This window comes from Vulpes lagopus, chromosome 15 (assembly GCF_018345385.1).
Source record: "Vulpes lagopus strain Blue_001 chromosome 15, ASM1834538v1, whole genome shotgun sequence".
Classification (NCBI taxonomy): domain Eukaryota; kingdom Metazoa; phylum Chordata; class Mammalia; order Carnivora; family Canidae; genus Vulpes; species Vulpes lagopus.
The window spans coordinates 46,354,798-46,361,630 of NC_054838.1; the positions used below are offsets into that span (position 1 = coordinate 46,354,798).

The window sequence follows — 6,833 nt, forward strand, 5'->3', positions numbered from 1 at the left end:
GCTCCATGCACCGGGAGCCTGATGTGGGATTCGATCCCGGGTGTCCAGGATCGCGCCCTGGGCCAAAGGCAGGCGCCAAACCGCTGCGCCACCCAGGGATCCCCCAAACAGTTTTTAAAAACAGTTAACTCAATCAAACCCACTACTTCAGAATTAATAGCTTCTTTGAAGCCGTGGTAACACTTAAATATGATTAAGACTCGAATGCAGAAATTTGGTTGCCTGGAAAGTAATTAAACTTCCAATTGCTCAAATAGAATTACAAAAAGGCAAAATTGTGTTTTTCACAGAGATACAGTCCACTGGAATCACCAACACTGGGCAGCTGTTAAGAGTATGTAGAGTCCTGAGATAATAAGGAATCCAGGCATCCTTTAAACAGTCTTCTGTTGTCCTTTCTTCCCAATCAGAGATTTGTGGATGTGTGGAATAACACCACCACCAGCACTTGTAGCCTTGATGAGGGAATCCAATTCTTCGTCTCCACAAATAGCAAGTTGCAAATGACTAGGGGTAATACGCTTTACCTTCAAGTCTTTCGATGCATTCCCTGCCAATTCAAGCACCTCTGCGGTGAGGTACCCCGGGAGGGCTGCTGTGCACAGCAGCAGCGCCCCACAGGTCCGTGGCTGGGCGTCCTAGATTTCAGGTGTCGATGAATATGGGCCACCGGGAACGCAAGCTCGCTCTCTGTGAGCGGGAAACCAACCTGGTCTTGGCCTTTCCGGAGTCCTTCCCGCCTTAGCTCCAGCCATTTGGAATTCCGCTGAAGCTCAGGCAAGCAAGGCAGAGAAAGGACTGGTCAGCCGGCCGGCGAGATCCCACCGCCTGCCCCGCCGCACCGCGATGCAAACTGTGCTCCTGTTGTCACTTTCTTTTTCATCTATCTCTAAGTAATGAAAGATGTAATCAGTTTTCAGAGAGAATGCATAACTGTAATACTATTTTAAAAGGATTCTCTATTATTAGCTTTCCTATCTTGCCCTCTATTTGTTAGTAGAATTTGACCAATGGGGATGTATTTTAACAATGATTTCATGACAGAGCTGGTCCTATCCTTGTTTAGTCAGATATTTTCAGCCATTCTTTCCTTTACAGATAATATATATTAATTTATTGTATATATTTTAATATATAGTAAATATTTATTAATATATTAATATTCTATATATTGAATTATATTTACTGTGGGTCCTTTCATAATTACTGTGGGTCCTTTCAGTTTATGATTTGGAAACTCTTTGTGGACAACTGTTGCCCAATGACACCATCTCAAGTGTAATTCTTAAAAATCTGAAGGCAATCCTGCTTCCATCTTAGAGCAACTTGTCCCAAATCTTGGCAAATTATCTTTATTTCTAAGGACTAGTTGATTAAATGCACTTTAATTTTTATTGGCTGATGGCAACTTGTAACATGTAGGATGAGCAAATTACAGTTTATCTTTATAAAAAGGGAGTTGAGTTGAATAGCAGTACAAGAATAAATATATATATTTATGATTTATGTATGTATATATGTTTAAAATATACATATACATATACATATATGCTTAAAACATATATACATACATATATACATATATATATTTTTAATCTAGTAAAATTTCCTAAATGTGTCCCCATAACCAATACAAGTTCTTCTATGGATAGTTGAGGATTCAAAATAAAAATTTCATAGTGTTGGCCAGAGATGAATTCCACAACTCCTATGATAGAAATTTCCTCTAGTCTTAAGTCAGTTTTCTGGCAAAATGGATGTTATTTGTTAAAAAAAAAAAAAAAAAGCAACAACATGTAATTATGAAGGTTTGGGCTATCCAGATAGATATTTGTGCAGACTTGTATGCCTTTATGACTGGATCAGTTACACTAAGTCAATATAGAGAATTGATATGGGCAGATAACATAGGTCTTTAGGATATTCATCACACCTTTAAATTTGGACAAATTACTTAATCTTTTGTACTCATCTATAAGATAAGTATAGTAATTATATACACCTCAAAAGGCTATTTTGAAAATTAAAAGACCTAATCATATATAAAGCACTTAAGATGATGATAATTTGTATATAGTAAGTGTTATAGATTCGGGGGGTATTTTTATTACTATAGGGGGGTCCAGGATTTGGATCATATCATAATAAGATACAGCCAGTTTACACTTATTCTTAGGAATCAGTTCCTATTTATATTTAATTTTTGACATAGCTGTCTTAGAACCTATCATCTTTCCTTATTAAATGAATGAACAATAAAGAATAGTAATAATAAGATAAACTCAGAAACTTAAAGGATTTTTTATGGCATTTTGTTCCAAACTTTTCTCATTATGTTTAAAAACTGCCTCAAATAATCATAGTTTCTGCTCTTACCATATTTGGATGGATTGCTGATAATTAATGCTCAATTTCATCTGCCATGATTATATTGTTAAGGTGGAAAAGTTTAAGCTTCTTAAAATCAATTAGATCAGACATACTGGGTATCATTTACCAAAGTCAGTCTATAGGCAACTTCATACCAAAATATGTCCTAATTACTAAATCTCATAAATAAATAACCCCCAAATATTATACTTACATTTATTTGTTTGCTTATTTGTTATAATGTGATCAGAGTGGCCTCTGGTTTTTGGTTTATATTTTACTTCACTCATGTGGACGCAGTTTCTGTGGGTTGTTGATATTTTTCAATCTTCTTCTACTTGATCTAACTTGTTACTCGCAGAATAAGCAACCTATTTTCTGAAGTAAGGTTAATACTCAAATCGTTGAGGTAGATTCCTTTACTCTCACAAAATTTTATGTGGAAGCAATTAAAAAGGAACTCTCTTAAACTGCTCATGGTGTAAATTAGTGAGACCTTAAAGTCATCTTGTTAGATTCAATAAGAAAATAAAATATATTCTTTACTTTTAATCCAATAACTCTACATATAGGAATTTATGGGTCTCCTGGGTGACTCAGTTGGTTATGTGCCTGTCTTCAACTCAGATCATGATCCCAGGGTCCTGAGATTGAGCTTCCTGCCAGTGGGAGCCTGATTCTCCCTCTCTCTGACTCCACCCATTTGTGCTCTCTCTCACTATCTCTCTTCTCTCTCAAAAAAATAAAATCTAAAAAAACAAAACAAAACAAAACAAAACAAAAAAAAACACACTATTTCATGCCAACAAAATACTTGGAAAGTTAGGTGAGAATTTTGTAAAGAATTTATATACTAATATTACAATGGTAACATAAAATAAAATAATGATGTAGCTTTGTCAGTGATATACTAGGTGAAAAAATGATTTATATACATTTATATCAAATGTATATAAATTAGTATGTTATTTGATTAGGTATGAAACTTAAACGTAGTTGGCTATAGTTATGTGTGTATATATATATACACTATATATATATATATATATATATATATATATATATATATTTGGTGCTTTAAAGAAGGAAGGCAGAAAGTTGGAACAAAATTAGTTTAACTTGGCTTTTAACCTAAGTAATACAGTAGGAAAACTGTGTATTAAATCAAGAGTCTCTTAATTTTCTTCCCATTTTCTTCTTAGGTAGATAAAAATATCTGGGCTAGTAGGGAAACTAAGATGGTGATATAATAGGAGGACCCTAGGATTGTCTCATCTCTGATCTCAGCATGATAACTATCAAATCATTCTAAATACCCAAGAAATTGACCTAAAGACTAACAGAAAAAACTCCACAACCATCAAGGGAGAAGAGGCCACATGAAGAAGGTAAGTAGTGCAGAGATATGGTTTGGGGGAGAAATGGGTCATGGGTTCCGCAGTGGGGAGGGAGTCCTGATTATGGAGAAAGGTGTTAGAGAGAGGAGCAAACAGACCAGTCCACAGGGAAGACACTTCCAAAAGCCATTGGTAGGAAAAATGAGAGGGGCTGATTGTCATGAGTGTTTGCAACCACAGAGGCTTGAAGACTGGGTACTTAAGAGTCAGCAGGCTTGGTTGGGATAGAGCCCTGTGAGTACCATCCCATTCCTCGGTAGAGGCAGGTAAGCAACCTGGGGGCAGAGGGTGTGATTTTGAAGAATGCCTAAGGCTCATAGGGGAAAGATTGTTCACCTTTCTTGGAACACATCTGTGAGATGTAGCATTCCCAGAGAAGCCTCTCCAGGGACAAAAGAGCCAGTGGATGTCATTTCCCTCCTCTGCCTGTCAGCCTAGATGCAGAACCACATGAAAGGCTAGCCTGAACACTGGCTGCCTTGGCTGCTTGCTCCCTGTCCCATGCCCCTGCCCTGTGGCATGACTGCCTATCTCAGGCAGATATGCATCAATCCCAGCACAGCAAGACCCTCCTAGAAGACCATCGCAAGCCCCCGCCACACTAGGTCCCTAAAGTTTGAAGTTTTTAAAAGTCAGCAGCTTTGGCTGGGATAAGCCCAAAGTACACTCACTGTTCCAGGCAGAGAGCATGAAAATTGCAGCTTGAAAAATGCCTGGGACACAGTGGGGAGATTATTCACTCTTCTTGGAGTGCTTCCTTGATAACAGCAAACACAGACTCTTTGGTGACAAAGGAGCTGGCTGAATCATTTCCCTTCCCACCCCTCAGCATAAACCAGCTTCAATAAATAGCCCAGCACCAACACAGGCTGCCTAACCTGCTTATACCAAGTCCCAGCCTCCTGCACTCTGCTGGTTCTGCCCTTCTCTGGCAGGTGTGCTTTAGACCCAGTGCAGTGAGCCCCTCTCAGATGACCAGCTGAACCTCCCCGCCCCACGTCTCTCCATACACCATTTCTCCTGACAAGAGAGTCCTGAAAGGCTTCAGTTTTAGTGGAAGCAGCATCAGATCTCATTTAACAAGCAGAGCAGAGCATACCTAGTTAAAACACACCACACTCTGGCCAAGGTCCAAACACTGCTCACTGTGGGCAAGGAGATCTTCTGTAGACCACTGGCCTAAAGGATAAAGCAGCAGAAACAGCAGCAGGGTGCATGCAGTACACACTAAACACACCTTGAAGTGCCAGGTTCTGGACACTATATGACCTCTTCATAAAGCCATTACTCTCAGGAGCAGGAAGTATTACAGGCTTTTCTAACACAGGGAAGAAGACAGAGACTTAAACAAAATGCCAACATGGGGGAATTCATCCCAAAGGAAACAACAAGAAAAGGTCATGGTCATGCCACAGATCTAATCGAAACAGATAGAAGTAGCATGCCTGATGGAAAATTTAAAGCAACAAGCATAAGGATACTTGCTGATCTTGAGAAAAGAATTGAAAACTTCAGGGAGGCCCTTACCACAGAGATAAAGGAGTTAAAAAATAATTAATTAGAAATGAAAAGTACAGTAACTGAGGTTTGAAATAGACTGGATATAATGACGAGAAGGATGGAAGACGCAGAACAAATAAGTGATACAGAAGATAAAGTTGTGGGAAAAAATGAAGCTAAACAAAAGAAAGAAAGAAGAATTATAGAACATAAGAATAGACTTAGGAAACTCAGTGACACCATAAATGTGTTGACATTTGTATCATGGGAGTCCCAGAAGAAGAGAGAGAAAAGGAGCAGAAAATTTATTTGAGGAAATGATAGCTTAAAACTCCCTAAATCTGAGGAAGGAAACAGATATCTAGATCCAGGAGGCAGAGAACTCCCAAAAGATAAACAAAAACAGGTTAACACCAAGACATACTGTAAATAACTTTGCAAAATATATGAAATAGAGAAAAAATTCTAAAAGTAGCAAACAGAAGTCCCTAACTTAGAAAGAAAGACTCACAAGGCTAGTGACAGGTCTCTCACCAAAAGCTTGGCAGGCCAGAAGAGAGTGGCATGATATTCGACGAGCTAAGTGGGAAAAATCTTCAGCCAAGAATACTCTATCCAGCAATGCTATTATTCAGAATGAAAGAGAGATAGAGTTTAAACAGACAAAAATTAAAGCAGTTCATGACCACTAAACCAACCTTGCAAGAAATATAAAGGGGACTTTTTCAGGAGAAAGGAAAGACCAAAAGTGACAAAGACAAGAAAGGATCAGAGAAAATCTCCAGAAACAATGACAAAACAAATAATAACATGACACTAAATATGTATCTATCAATACTAACTCTGAATGTAAATGGACTAAATGCTTCCATAAAAGACCTAGGGTGTCAAAATGGATAAAAAAACAAGACCTATCTATATGCTGCCTACAAGAGACTCCTTTTCATTTTATTTTATTTTATTTTTTTATTTATTTTATTATTTTTATTATTTATTTTAGTTTAGTTTAGTTTAAGATTTTATTTATTCATTCATGAGAGACACAGAGAAAGACAAAGGCAGAGACACAGGCAGAGGAAGAATCAGGCTCCACACAGGGAGCCTGATGTGCAACTCAATCTTGGGACTCCAAGATCATGCCCTGGGCTGAAGGCAGGCGCTAAATGGCTGAGCCACCCAGGGATCCCCAAAGGACTCATTGTAGATCTAAAGACACCTGTAGATTGAAAGTGAGGAGATGTAGAAACAATTACCATGCAAATAAATATCAAAAGAAATCTGGGATAGTAATATTTATATCAGACAAACTAGAATTTAAACCAAAGACTGTAACAAGAGATGAAGAAGGAGACTACATCGTAATAAAGGGGTTTATCCAACAAGAAAGTCTAACAATTGTAAATATTTATGCCCCCAACCTGGGAGGGCTCAAATATATAAATATAAAACAATTAATATAAAATATAAAACAATTAATAACAAACATAACAGAACTCATTGATAATAATACAATAGTAGGGGATTCTAACACCCCACTTATAGCAACAAATAGATCATTTATGTAGT

At 37.7% G+C, this 6,833-nt stretch overlaps 1 pseudogene; it reads right to left on the reverse strand.

Moving 5' to 3' along the window:
• Positions 1–276: 276 nt before the first annotated feature.
• On the reverse strand, positions 277–2,660 carry LOC121476216 (annotated as a pseudogene).
• Between the last annotated feature and the right edge of the window lie 4,173 nt (positions 2,661–6,833).